Raw genomic sequence first — 15,639 nt, 5'->3', positions numbered from 1 at the left:
AAAGAAAGCCAGTAAGCAATGAGAGCAAGAGAAGAAAGGATCAGAGAATAATTACAGAAACAACAAAACAAGTAAGAAATTGGCAATAAAAACATATCCATCAAAAATTACTTTGAATATAAAGGGACTCAATGCTCTAACCAAAAGACATAGGGTGACAAGACGGATAAAAGAATAAGACTCCTCTATATGTTCCCTAAAAGAGACTTATTTAAAATCTACAGTCACGTCCAGATTGAAACTGAAGAGACAGAGAAGCATTTATTGTGCAAATGGATGTCAAAAGAAAGGCAGGGTACCAATACTTATATCAGACAAAAGAAACAAGATTTTGAAATAAAGACTATAACAAGAGACAAAGAAGTACCCTATCCAATAATAAAAGGGACAATCCAACAAGGATATAACAATTGTAAATTGTAAATATTTATGCACCCAAATATTTATGTATTTGGAGCACCTGAATACATAAAAGATAAAGGAAATAATTGATAGTTAATATGATACTAGTAGGGAACATTAACAGCCCACATACATAAATGGACAAATAATCCAAACAGAAAATCAACAAGGAAACAGTGGCTTCGAATGACATGATGAACCAGATGGACTTAACAGATATATTCCAAACATCCCATCTTAAAACAGCAGAATGCACAGCTTTCAAGGGCATATGGAACATTCTCCAGACTAGATCATGTTAGGCCACAAAACAAGTATCAACAAATTCAAAAGGATCAAAGTCATACCATGCATATTTTCTGACCACAACATTATGAAACTAGAAATCAACTGCAAGTAAAAATCTGGAAAGAGCACATATACGTGGAGGCTGAATAATATGCTACTAAACAATGAATGGGTGAACCAAGAAATCAAAGAAGAAATAATAAAAAGTACATGGAAACAAATGAAAAGGAAAACACAGCAGTCCAAAACCTGTGGGATGTAGCAAAAAGTAGTTCTAAGAGGTAAGTATGTACTAGCACAGGTCGACCTCAAGAAGCAAGAAAAATCTCAAATGAGCAACATAACCTTACACCTAAAGGAACTAGGAAAAGAAGAACAAAGAAAACCCAAAACAATCAGAAGGAAGGACACAATAAAGATCAGAGCAGAGGGGCACCTGGGTGGCTCAGTGGTTGAGCGTCTGCCTTTGGCTTAGGTCATGATCCTGGGGTCCTGGGATCCAGTCCCACATCCAGCACCCTGCAGGGAGTCTGCTTCTCCCTCTGCCTATGTCTCTGCCTCTCTCTGTGTGTCTCTTATGAATAAATAAGTAAAATCTTAAAAAAAAATCAGAGCAGAAATCAATGATACAGAAAATTTAAAAAACAATAGAACAGATCAATGAACCCAGGAGCTGGTTCTTTGAAAAGATAAAAATTGATAAACCTCTAGCCAGACTCATTTAAAAAATAGAGGACTAAAACAAAATCACAAATAGAAGAGGATAAATAACAACCAACACCACAGAAATACAAAGGATTATAAGAGATTATGAAAAATTAGATGTCAACCAACTGGACAACCTAGAAGAAATAGATAAATTACTAGAAACATAAACCCTTCTAAAGCTGAAGCAGGAAGAGATAGAAAATTTGAGCAGACTGATGGCCAGCAATGAAAGTAAATCAGTAATCAAACAACTCCCAAAAAAATTCCAGGACCAGATGGCTCCACGGGTGAATTCTACCGAACATTTAAGGAAGAAATAATACCAATTCCAAAAAAATAGAAGAGGAAAGAAAGATTCCAAACTCATTCTATCAGGTCAGCATTATCCTGATATCAAATCAGATGAAGACACTACAACAAAAGAGAACTACATAGGGGGACTGGCTAGCTGTCTTAATCTCAGGGTGGTGAGTTTGAGCCCCATGTTGAACATATAGTTTACTTTAAAAAAAAAAAAGGAAAAAAAAGAGGAGAACTATAGGCCGATATCTCTGATGAACACAGATGCAAAAATCCTCAACAAAATACAAACTGAGTCCAACAATACATTTTTAAAAAATCATTCACTGGGGCACCTTGGTGGTGCAGTTGGTTAAACTGATTTCTTGGTTTTGGATGAGGTCATGATCTCAGCGTTGTGAGATTGATCCCTGCTCTGCACTCAGCGCAGAGTCTGCTTCAGATTCCCTCTCCCTCTGCCCCTCCTGCTCATGTGCTCTCTAAAATAAGTAAATCTTAAAAAAACAATTCATCAGGATCAAATTCATCAGGATTTATTCCCAGAATGCAAGAGTGATTCAATATTCAGAAGTCAATCAACATGACACATCACATCAATAAGAGAAAGAATAAAAACTACATAATTATTTCAATAGATGTAGAAAAAGTATTTGACAAAGTACAACTACCATTCATGGTAAAAAACCCTTAACAAAATAGGATTAGATGGAACATACCTCAACATAATAAATACCTTATATGAAAACCCACAGTGAACATCATACTCAATGGGGAAAAATTGAGAGCCTTTCTCCTAAGTCCGGGAACAAGACAGGGATGTCCGCTCTCTCCACTTTTTTGCAACATGGTATTGGAAGTGCTAGCCACAGCATTCAGACAACAGAAAGAAATAAAAGGCACCCAAATCAGTAAGATAGAAGTAAAACTTTCACTATTTGCATATGACATAATACTATATCTAGAAAACCCAAAAGACATATTAGAGCTGATACATGAATTCAGGAAGGTGGCAGGATACAAAATCAATTTACAGAAGTGTGTTGCATTTCTATACACAAATAATGAAGCAGCACAAAGAGATACTAAGAAAACTGTCCCATTTATAAATACATCAAAAATAATAAGGTAACTAAGAATAAACTTAACCCAAGAATTCAAAGACCTATACTCTAAAAACTATAAAATGCTGGTGAAGGGAATTCAAGACAACATAAAGAAATGGAAAGACATGTCATGCTCATGGATTGGAAGAACAAATTTTTTAAAGTTTCATATTACTCAAAGCAATCAACAGATTTAACGGAATCCCTACCAAAATACCAACATTTTTCACAGAACTAGAACAAATCCTAAAATTTGTATGGGACCACAAAAGATCTTGAATAGCCAAAGCAATCTTGAAAAAGGACAAAACTGGAGATATCACAATTCCAGACTTCAGGTTATATGTCAAAGCTGTATCAAATAATACAGTATGGTACTAGCACTAAAATATACACATCGATCAATGGAACAGAATAGATTGCCCAAAAATAAACCCATGATTATATGGTCAATTAAGCTTCAAAAATGGAGGCTAGAATATATAATGGAAAAAGGTCTCTTCAACAAATGGCGAGGGGAAACCTGGATAGCTACAGGCAAAGGAATGAAACTGGACCAAATTGTTCCACTACATACAACAACTCAAAGTGGATTAAAGACCTAAACAAGAGACCTGAAACCATCAAAATCCTGAAGAGAGCACAGGCAGTGATGTCTTTGACCTCAGCTATTACAAAATTTTTTGAGAAATGTTTCCTGAGGTAAGGGAAAAAGCAAAAATAAACCACCAGGACTACATCAAAATAAAAAACTTCTACACAATGAAAAAAACAATCAAGAAAACTTAAAAGCAAAAAAAAAGAAAAGAAAACTTAAAGGCAAACAGCTGTATGAGAGAAAATATTTGCAAATGATCTATCTGAAAATGGGTCAATATCCAAAACATATAAAAAAATGTATACAACACTCCAAACCCCCCAAATAATCCAATTTAAATTTAAAATGGGCAGGCCACATGAACAGACAGACATTTCTCCAATGAACACATCCAGATGACCAACAGACACATGAAAAGACCAATAGACACATGAAACGATGCAAAGATGCTCAACATCACTCATCATCAGAGAAATTCAGATCAAAACTATAAGTAATGTATCACCTAACACCTGTCAGAATGGCTAAAATAAAAAACATAAGAAACAACAAGTGTTGGCAATGATGTGGAGGAAAAAGAACACTCATGAAGTGTTGGTAGGAATGCAAACTAGGGAAGCCACTGTGGAAAATAGTATGAAGTCTCTTCAAAAAGTTAAAAATAGAACTATCCTATGATCCAGTAATTGCACTACTAGGTATGTATTAAAAAAACCACAAAAACACGAATTCGAAGGGATACATGCACCTCTATATTGATTGCAGCATTATTTACAATAGACAAACTATGGAAGCAGCCCAAGTGTCCATCAATAAATGAATTGATAAAGATGTGATATATATACATACATACATACACACACAGTAGAATATTATTCAGCCACAAAAAGAATGATGTCTTGGTATTTGCAACAACATGGATAGAGCTGGAGATTACAATCCAAGTAAAAGAAGTCAGAGAAAGACAAGTACCATATGATTTCACTCAAGTGGAATTTGGGCAGCGGTGGGGGAACAAGAAAATAAAGAGAGTAAGAGACAAACCAAGAAACAGGCTCTTAACTATAAAAGGCAAACTGATGGTTACCAGATGGGAGGTTGTGGGGCAGGGGATAGGCGAAACAGGTAATTGAGATTAAAGAGTCCACTTATCAGATGAGCACTGAGTAATGTATAGAATTACTAAATCACTATATTGTATACCTGAAACTAATATAACCATTGTGTGTTCACTATACTGGAATTAAAATTTAAAACTTAATTGAAAAAAAAAGCCAAGAGCTATGGGGGCAATGGAATACACACAAGTAGTTATTTTCATGGACCAGAGTGGTGGGTCTGGGAGAAGGGCACATGTCTAGGCTGTAAAGAAAGAGCTAGAGATCCTAGCATAGTTAGCACACAGTGTACCATGGCTTAGATGCTCAATATTTCACAGATTCTGAATGATGAAGCACTCATTTTTTTTTAATTTTGTTTTTATTTATTTATGATAGTCACAGAGAGAAAGAGAGGCAGAGACACAGGCAGAGGGAGAAGCAGGCTCCATGCACCGGGAGCCCAATGTGGGATTCGATCCCGGGTCTCCAGGATCGCGCCCTGGGCCAAAGACAGGCGCCAAACCGCTGCGCCACCCAGGGATCCCGAAGCACTCATTATTAACAGAAAAATTAAAGAATCAGATAATTGTATGATGTCAGAACTGCTAGGGAGCTAGAAGATAATCTTTACCTTTTCATTTTCCAGAGATGGACATTGAGACCCAATGAGGAGTTAGGACTTGCCATTCACCCAAACCAAACATCCGAGAGCCATCTCTCCACCATATGACAGCACTCTATTGGCTGAACAGTCAGCCAGGAAAGATAACCACTGCATGCAAAACCACTACTCCTAAGACTCTTCTACCTATCTTCTAGGGTCAGCCCTACTTAATTATCAAGGCCAGCTCAAGTTATAAAACCTAAAAAAAGAATACAATCTCTCTGATATAGTAAGAGCCCTCAAAATCCATACAGCTCAAACTCTTCTCATACAATAAAAATACTCCCAACAAATGTCAACTACCCCCCCCACCCAATCCCACCCCACCCACACAATTGTATTAATGCTAAATTACATTGCCCTGGGTTTCTGGCAGAAGTAGCATATATTCATATTAAGAATATTCAATAAATATTCTATGTTTATGTACATAATATTTAACATTCAATTTTTGAAAGCATGAACGTGTCTTCAAGTAAATGGCACTAAGGCTGTTTGAATAACAAAAAGGGTCAGAAAATACAATGATGTACAGGGGTTCTAGGGGAAATTTTTAGTAGAAAAAATGATCCCTCCCATTGCTCATTTTTTTTCCATCAAAAGAGTATTTGAAGATTTCAATGGAGATTTTCTAGCCAGAATTGTCAAAGAGTACCTTGCAGAGATCATTCAATGCAGATATCAGTTCGCCTTTCCATACCTGTCTTTGTACATATTTTATGAGTACTAAGTGGTGGAGTAAAAACAGCACTGAACTAGGAATCAAGAGACCTAGCTTCTAGTCCTCAATCTGCCTCAGACGGGCTGAGCTGTGCTGGGAAAGTCACCTTCTATGAAAATCAGTTTCCATATCTGTAAAATGAGCAGATAAAAATAGAGTTCCCTTGGAGCCCTGCTTTAATATTTTTATGTGTGTTTTGGACACAATTTCATTTTCCAAAAAGAATGCTGGTGCTGAAAAACTGTTCACAAATTATTGAAGTGAAATCTTCATGAATTTGTTCCTGTTTGATAATGTATAACTCTTAATTGGCAAATTTGGCAGGAGGATCTAAAAATGCAGCAGGTTAAAATGGGGACTGTTCTCATTAATTGTCAAACTTAGAAAGTTACTTTCTGAAAGTAAAAGAAAGTAATGGATAAAGCAGACTACCTAGAGAAATTCTTTCCATCCTAAAAAATGGTTTGCAAATATGCTGCTGCTGAGTGTCTAATGTCAACTCAGTCTCTATGCCGACCAAACTAGTGACAAGCCATGTCATAACAAGTGGAGATAGAATAGTGTTTGCATGGATTCTAGGAAGAGTCATCATGTGAGACTATGTCAGTGTGCTCTGTCCAGGAGAATCAGTGCTCCGATTCTAAAAACAAGTACCACTTCTCTGAAGAGTACTATTTCAGGAGTGGAGAAGGACAATCAGTCACACCACCATAGATAGCTTGATGGAAATGTCCCCAGAGAACACCACATTACCTTTGTTCTAACTCTATATTTTCAAAGTAATATTCTGATATACCATTTGATCTTCAGAATGAACTTTCCAAACAGAAGTGTGTGCCCTGTGCAAAAGATTGATATCAGGTACACTGCCAGATATAATCTTTATCATAAATTGAGAGATATTTGGATTTCTTTGGAATATCTTATTTGTTAGATTTTGATTTGTGTGGGCAAACTGATCTAATGAGATTTTGTTCTGAAAAAAACTAAGATACAAAACCAGTATCCTGAGTTACCTTACCAAGAAGGGCATTCACCCAATGCGTCCTAGGCTGAAATGGTCAGTACTCTCATTCCTTCCCTTAACAGAAACTTCAGTATAGCAGACTGTTTATCCATGGGGTCTCCCACTAATGACACAAAGAACATTTTCCAATCTAGACTCTTTAGCCCCATTATCTTTACTCTTTCAGGGCCATTCATCCAGTCAACTAGCCTGACAGAAGGTTCAAAGTCAATGAAGCTTTAATAAGCACTATATGAAAGGCAACAACTACAGGGGAAGCTAGATGAAAATAGGGTACCTACATCACTGAAAACCTACAAAGACATACAGTTGGAAATAAAATAGATCTGTGACATTACTTTACACTCCCCCAAACTGCACTTGACATGCATGGCATAACTCCTGCCTATATCTTTGACCTCATTTCCCAAGATCCTCCCTCAACACTCCCTACCCTCCAGTCATATACTATCTTCACAGTTCCCTATATACATCCATACTTTGACATATGTAATTTCTTCTACCTGGACAATCCTTCTCACTCTGAATTTTCTGATTCAGCTTGAAGGGGAGCTACACTACCCCAATCTTTGATATAAGGACTATTTTGAGCCACTGACTTTTTTTTATTGTAGAAATAGCTTTACATGTTTGTTTATTCATGCTGTTGTGATCTATTGTTGCTTCTACAACTCATTTCTCTTAACTAACTTTTGGGAAGACTGAATTTTTTTTCCTTTTTAAATTTATATGTTTTTAATTGAAGTATAGTTGACACAATATTAATTTCAGGTGTACAACACCATGAGCTTACAATTACATACATTATGAGATCCTCACCATAAGTGTAGTACCACATGCCACCATACAAAGTTATAATATTATTGACTATATTCCCCATAATTTTTACCCATGAGACTTCATTTTTTCATTATTTTATAAATTGAAGTTTACACTTCTTAATCTTGACCTCTTGACCTGGTTTGCTCATCCCTCATTCTGGAAACCATCAGTTTGTTCTCTAGATTTGTGAATCTATTCCTGTTTTGTTCTTTGTTTAGTTTCTTAGATTCTATATGGAAGTGAAATCACATGATATTCATATTCTCAGTCTGACTTATTTCACTTAGCATAATACCCTCTAGGCTCACCCACGCTTTCATAAATAGCAAGATCTCATTCTTTTTAATGGCTGAGGGATTGTGTGTGTGTGTGTGTGTGTGTGTGTGTGTGTATCCCCATTTCTTTATTCATTCACCTATTGATAGATACTTAGGTTGCTTCCTTATCTTTACTATAAATAATGCTGGAATAAACATAGGAGTGCACATATCTTTCCAAATTTGTGTCTTCATTTTCTTTGGGTAAATACCCAGAAATGGAATGACTAGATTATGAAGTATTCCTATTTTCAATTTTTTGAGGAACCACCATACTGTTTTCCATAGTGCCTGTATCAATTTAGATTCCCACCAACAGTACACGAGGGTCCCCTTCCTCCTCATCCTCCCCAATACTTATTATTTCTTGTCTCTTTGATACTAGCGATTCTCACTGGTGCAAGGGGATATCTCATTGTAAAAAGTACAATTTGCATTTCCTTCAGCTGGTTATTTTTAGGATATAGCAGACACAAACAAAGCTCTGAAAACCTAGTAGATATAAGGAAAATATCCATCTGTAAGGATGTCTCCCTCTCTGTACAAGGAGGAGGAGAATGAGTAAATCTCTAGAAACTCTTATCAATAGGAAGCACAGGAACTTAAATTTACAGAACAACTTAATCCTGTTTAGGGGGCTTTGCCTGATAACCTCCCATAACTGGCCCCCTCAACTACAACATCTTATTTTCTTTTCTGGTGGAGATACTATTTAAGGTGATATCATTGGCCATTTGGGGGAGTTAAATCAGTTTTTCCAGGTCTCTTCCTCATATGTGGGAGATATACATGTTATTCAACTTCCATTTGTTCTTCTCCTATTAATCTGTCTTTTATTATAGGAGGGTATCAGCCAAGAACCTAGAAGGGTAAAAGGAAAATTATTTTTCCTACCCTACAAATTCAAGCCTTATCTTCTTTTGAAAGCCTTGAATGACAATTTGTTAAGTATCTTCCTATATGTCTTCATAGAATCCTATGTCTGTACATGCCTGTCAAAGCTCGTAAGTTCGTAAATTGCTGGTTCTATGCACTGTATTCCCTTTTATGCCATCAGCTCCTTGAGAGAGAATGTGACATCTTTATTCATTTGTGTATTTCAAGTTTCCTGATAAAGGGTAAGCACTTATTAATATAGGTTTGTTGAATAAACGATCAAATGCTTATGCAAGAAAGTGTAGAGCACAGCAAAATGGGGAAGATCCAACCACTGGGAGTCATGGCTGTGAATTACAAAAAATTGCTCCACTTGGTCCCATGTTAAACCTTCCAGTGTGGTTTCTCCATGTCTCAAGCTTCTCCATATCTCTCAAGCTTCCTTTCCAGCAGCTCCAACATAAGCCACCAAACATTGGAGATTTTGTTTTTAATTGCTGGTCACTTTTTAAATGAAACTCAAAAAAAATCATCCTACTGAATTCAGATTGAGCTCAATAACAGAGGCTAAGTTAAAAGAAAGAAGACAAAACCAAGGCCAGAATGGCCTAGATAAGGGTCATAATGCCTTTCCATTCCTCCGAGAACTCTTTGCGAATTAGATCCCACATTTATCTTTCCTTCTGGGTATTTGAAATAATGTCAGACTAAGTAATAAACGTCAAATGAGCTGAAAAATATCTAGTTAAGAGGATGTTTCTGACACAGCCAAAGAAAGGCTATTCAAAACTCCCCACATAAATGTGGCTTTCAAACATTTAGAGACCTAAGGCAATGTTGTACTTTCTTGGGAGAATAGAGAACAATTCTTTCCTTGTTCCTCCTCCAATTTTTCAACTAATACCTACTCCTCCTCTCAGTGATGTGGCACTTCAGCTTATCTTTCACAAAACAGGTGGCAAGAATGAAAGAAAAAAAATCCATCAGGAGTAGCCACAAAGTTAGTGCTTCAAATGGTCATTTTTGAGCTGCCTTCTCTCAGGTAGCTTATGACAAAGTTGAAGGTTAGATCTCCTTTTGCAAGCATGATTCCTCTTCCCTCTAACTTACTACTCTCCCTTTGCTCTCTCCTTCCCTCCTCCACTCTTCTCCCTCATAGTTGCTTCTAGAGTTATTATTTCCCCATGCCCTTACATATTCTGTAATTTGGCCACATTTAGAATTATTGAAGTGCCTCTGTTGCCATTTTTAATTTTAACATATATTGATTTCAGTTTGGTGTCCTTACTTCCATGAAACAATAGGTAAATTCTTGTTTCTACACTTCAAAGACAGATGTTTTGGCTATGGTGTACACTATCATTATTTACTTGATATTTCATCTTTTTTCCCTTACAGCACAATGTTGAGAGTAAATTAAAATGACTGATGGATGAATACCCTGCATCCACTCATAGCCCTAATGGGAATTTTCTATACAAAGCAGTAAGAGCATGTAATGTTTGAAAGTCTTTCTGCATTAGAGAGCAATGCAGGATACATTCTTGAATTGAGTACTAGAGAGGAATCAGGAGATTGTAAATCAGGTGAAGTCACTGAACACAGTTCAAAGTGAAATCAAGCCTCCCTCAGATATCTGGCTGGGTTTGTGTGCCCCCAGGCACAATTTTGTAAGATTGGCTTTATTTGGCTATAAAATAGGATATTGGTTTATTTGGCTATCGCAGATTTGACTTCTTCCTTAAGGCTTTTTGTTTTGTTTTGTTTTGTTTTGTTTTGAAGTAATATCTACACACAACATGGGGCTTGAACTCATGACCCTAATATAAAGAGCTCTGTGCTCCTCTGACCAAGCCAGTCAAACATCTCCATAGATCTGTCTTCTTAATAACAACTCACTTTACCTTTTCATTCATCTAATTGTGCCCTATTGTGATTTTTCCAAATAAAAGATGAAAAAAAGTATCCCAATCCTTTTGATAGAAATATTTATCATTGTCATTTAATAAGTTAACTTCTCAACATTTTTTGGGACTTTGCTGGTATAAATTTTATTTCCCAGAGCTATATCAACCTGGGATGAACATCACTAAAGTTAACCCATGGAACTAAAACCACACAGAAACAGGAACCCCTAAATCTTCAATCAGTGTCACCGTTATTCATGTTATACTATACAGGCACCTAAGCCTAGGATTCCATATAGAACATAATCTATTTTTCTGACTTTATTTTCTGTACCTTCCATCTGTTCTTTTTTAAATTTTTTTTTTATTTATGATAGGCACGCAGTGAGAGAGAGAGAGAGGCAGAGACACAGGCAGAGAGAGAGGCAGGCTCCATGCACCTGGAGCCCGACGTGGGATTCGATTCCGGGTCTCCAGGATCGCGCCCTGGGCCAAAGGCAGGCGCCAAACTGCTGCGCCACCCAGGGATCCCCCTTCCATCTGTTCTACTACATTTCAGCTACTCTAATTTCTATGCATCTGCTTCTGCCTCAACCCCATTCCATCTTCTATACTCATTGTGCCTAGGGAACGCAAGGCCCAATGCAAATATCAACTGTTAAATAAAGCCTTATCCTAACAGCTTAGATAGAACTGTTATCTTCTTGATGTGGTCATGTTAGTTGATTTATATCTCTACTACAACATAAAGTACATTATACTATTTATGTCTCTATCTTCCTTACTTGATTGTGAATGCCTCAGAGACAAAGGACCATGTCTCCAATCTTGATTCCCAACCACCAGAGGTTTTTTTTTATTTTAAAGATAGATAGATTGATTAATTGATTGAATGATGAATGAGAAACACACAGAGGCTGAGACATAGGCAGAGGGAGAAGCAGGATCCCTGCGGGGAGCCTGATGTAGGACTCCTCGATCCCTGGACCCTGGGATCATGACCTGAGCAGAAGGCAGATGCTCTATCACTGAGCCACCCAGGTGGCTCTCAACCACTAGAGTTAATCACATCCTCCTTTGTACTACCATGGCCCTCTACTTTCATACATAGTGTAAGATATCAAAATCACTTCTTTGCAATTTTGTCTCCTTGATTATGAGCGCATTTAGATCAAGGACTATATTTTGGTCATCTCCAGCAATGAGGACATGAACAGAAACATAGCAAGTGGCAATAAATATTTGCAAAAATGAAGTAGAACACAAACCTTACTGTCATATGCACCATTTTCTAACCATGTGAGTCACCATCAAGTGGGATAGATGGATCATTCTGAACTTAAAGGTGACTACAGTGTGAACATTCTCATAAAATGTTAAAAGGGTTAAAAACTACAAGCAGATATAAAGCCCTACTATTATCCATACAAGAAAAAGTAATGGAAAATCAACATAATTCAACAGGTATTTACTGAACACCTCCTACAAGCCAGGATCTTTAAGTGCTGGTGACACAATAGAGGACAAGACATATTCCTTTTATTCAGATAGCTTACATTTTAGGAGAAGAAAAAGATAATTAAAAAATACTTTTTTAAAAATATAGACTCTGTTGAGAGGTAGTTAAGTACCATGAAAAATAATAAAACAGGATATAATTGTGATACTTTCAATAAATCAAGGAGAAAATACATTTGTTTTGATTATTGGACAGTTAGGACCGTAAGTGTTTTCTGTAAGTATACTTTATAAGTTTTGGATTCTGCAGGTTATTTAGCACCTATGGAAATACAAATTGATTTCCTTACCATTATCAATGGGTGACATAATCCACACAACCACAGATGCTCATCTCAGTATTATCAACCTTTGGGGGAAAAAAAAAGAAAGAACAATGAGAAAGAAAAAGACGGAAAGAAGCAAAATGATAAAAGGGAATTCAATGCTCTACATCTGCATTTATCCAAATATGAATTTTCCCTTGACATCCTCATAATGGGACTACGAGATAGGGTGAGTTCACCCTTATTATAAAATACCCTGGACACACTAGGACCTAACTCCAGATGGATCTAATACTGGCTTCTACAGAAGAGAGAACTATTAGAGCAAGATTCCAGGAGTATCATCCTTCTCCATGGACACTTCTCAACGCTACAGTTGTCTCCCATTCCCTCCCTTATCACAACCCATCTCCCTTTAGGCAGTGGAAATTATGTTTCTTTGAAACTCTCACTTCTTAAGAAGTGATGCACATCTGCTTTAAAGCAGATGCCAAAGTGCTCAACATTGTTTTTCTGTGGTATTTCTGGAAAACAAAACAGTGCTGCTTTATCTTTTAATAAAGAAATTTGGCACTGTTGTTATAGGCTTAGCCATAGTCTTCAAATCTTTAAAAAGACATCAGTAGACTAAATCATTCAGCAAAGAATGTGTGTATGTGTTTTGAGTAGGCCATAGTCAAATGATCATGCTGATTCTTTCTACATATTCTGGCTGATATTAAAACCAGACTTCCCTATCTTAAGAAAAAAAAGACATTCAAACACACAGAAAAGTAGGAGACAATCTGGTTACCTGAATATATTTTTCTTTGAAAATCACTGTGCATTTCCAAATAACAGGGTAATCATAATTATTTTAATTGCTTAAAAATGTTTAATAACATTTTCACCACATATTTACTCATGTTCTTGCAAAGTATTCATTACCCAAAATGAAAAACAGGGTCCTATTTCCATGTCAGTTCTCTTTAAAATGGAAAACTGGGATGACCTCTATTACCCTTTTTAAAATTCATATTCTCATTTGCACTTCACTGACTTGGGGCTAAGCCATCAGGAATGGAATCAGCATGAAATTGTTAATAAGTATTCTGTAATTATTCATTTGTTCAAACATTTCTCCTACCTTTCTTGTATTCACTTAGAAACAAATTTAACACGAGTGCCAAACATTCACTTCAGAAAAGAGGACACTAATCAGCAGAGTAAAAGAAAATTTAAAACATATGTAATTAAGCCACCCCAAAATAAACATTTTTAACATTTTGGTATCTGGTTCCTCAGCACTTACATATAGAGAAGTATAGATAGATATATTAAGATACACAGATGTATATTAAAAATGGAAGTGGTTCTACATCATTGTTTTTTAGTAGTGGCATCATGTATGCATATCACACAGTCTATTTAAACTACTTTCACATTAATAGATACTGAAATTGTTTAGATATTTTTGGTATCATATTCAACCCTGCTATGATGATTCTTATAGCTAAATTGTAGCAACCATTTGTTTTCCAAAGAAAAATGCTATAAGGGTCAAAAGGAATGAAAATATTTAAGACTTTAAAAACATATTGTCAAAATGCATTCCATGAACATTGCCTCATTTATACACAACTGCCATGAAAAATAATTTAAGGACGGTGTAAATACCAATACAGCTACCCAGTTCCTCTGCTGTTTCACCAATACTTGGAATTATCATTCTTCTTGTTTTGACAGGCAAAAATGTATCATCCATCTCTTACATAGGAGAGTCTTTGTAAATTACTGAATCAACAAACATTTGTTACATCCACTTTTTATCAGGTATTGCGTTCAACTATGAAGGTCACAAAACCAAGACACCAGCATTGCCTCTAGAGAACTTAGAATTGAGTCAAGGATGTGGATGTGTATACCAATGGTAAAGACTAGAAAATACTACTCAAAGATCTGTAACAGAAGTAAAAATGAAGTACATGGCAGAGCTTCACCAAGGAAGTCATTTTCCTGAATCTATCCCAGCAAACAAAGGCATTTCCACTTTTCATAACCCAATGGATCCCATATACAAAGCCAGGTATTTAAATAAGAAAGAACTGAAAAAGTACACAGACCTGAGAAGAAAGAAACTATTTAGTTAGATACACTGGCAATGGATTACAAGGGCTGTATAGAATAAGAAATGGATCTGTGTTCCTTACAGAGAAAGCTAATCAACTTCAAGCCACATGTTCTACACTTACACCACAGAGAAGAGGGAAAGTGACAGAGTTTCTAGGAAAAGGCTTCCTGGTGGATCAACTCTGATCTAATACTTATTCACCATTTACCATTTCAGCATACAGAGGAACAAAGGTATTTAGTGCCAACCATAATAGTGTTTGTAAGCCTTACCATATTCTTTCTTGCTCCCTACCTTACTGATGAGTGAGAACAGTGTTGATGTAGGAAATGCTTGGGGGTTCAGAACTGATGGCCAAGAAAGAAGTACTGTGATGTCACCGGTGCAAAATGGTGGTTTTATTAAAGCACAGAGGCAGGACCCATGGGCAGAAATAGCTGCAGTGAGGTTGTGCCGGGGTGACTGTCTATATACTTTCAGATTGGGAGGGGTGGGTTAGGGAGAGCGTTAAGTCTCTAAGGAATTTTGGAAGCAAGGCTTCCAGGTCCTGGAGGGGGCCAGCTATTGTTAGGAAAGGTCATTTATTACTGTCCAGTAAAACCCTAGTCATGAGACCCTTCAGATGTATCTCGGTGGGCCATATGTTCAGGGAATGACTGCCAACACAATATCTTGGGGGGTAGAGATAAAGGAAGATTCCAAAGCAATTTTTATTTTTATTTTCAAAATTTTTTTTTAAATTTTTTTTATTTATTTATGATAGTCACAGAGAGAGAGAGAGAGAGGCACAGAGACATAGGCAGAGGGAGAAGCAGGCTCCATGCACCGGGAGCCTGATGTGGGATTCGATCCCGGGTCTCCAGGATCGCGCCCTGGGCCAAAGGCAGGCGCCAAACCGCTGCGCCACCCAGG

General features: G+C 36.8%; 1 long non-coding RNA gene across 2 annotated transcripts in view; it reads right to left on the bottom strand.

Annotated features, from left to right (window-relative positions):
- Positions 1 to 15,639, bottom strand: part of LOC140627486 (uncharacterized) — a 158,874-nt gene that overhangs the window by 118,214 nt on the left and 25,021 nt on the right. For both annotated transcript variants that reach the window (XR_012026203.1, XR_012026204.1), the window contains exon 2: positions 12,642 to 12,700. This is a non-coding gene — a long non-coding RNA (uncharacterized lncRNA). The remainder of the gene's footprint in view (positions 1 to 12,641; positions 12,701 to 15,639) is intronic.

Source organism: Canis lupus, chromosome X (genome assembly GCF_048164855.1).
Source record: "Canis lupus baileyi chromosome X, mCanLup2.hap1, whole genome shotgun sequence".
Lineage (NCBI taxonomy): Eukaryota > Metazoa > Chordata > Mammalia > Carnivora > Canidae > Canis > Canis lupus.
The sequence above is the reverse complement of the archived record's forward strand: the minus strand, read 5'-3'. Positions and strand labels throughout refer to the sequence as shown.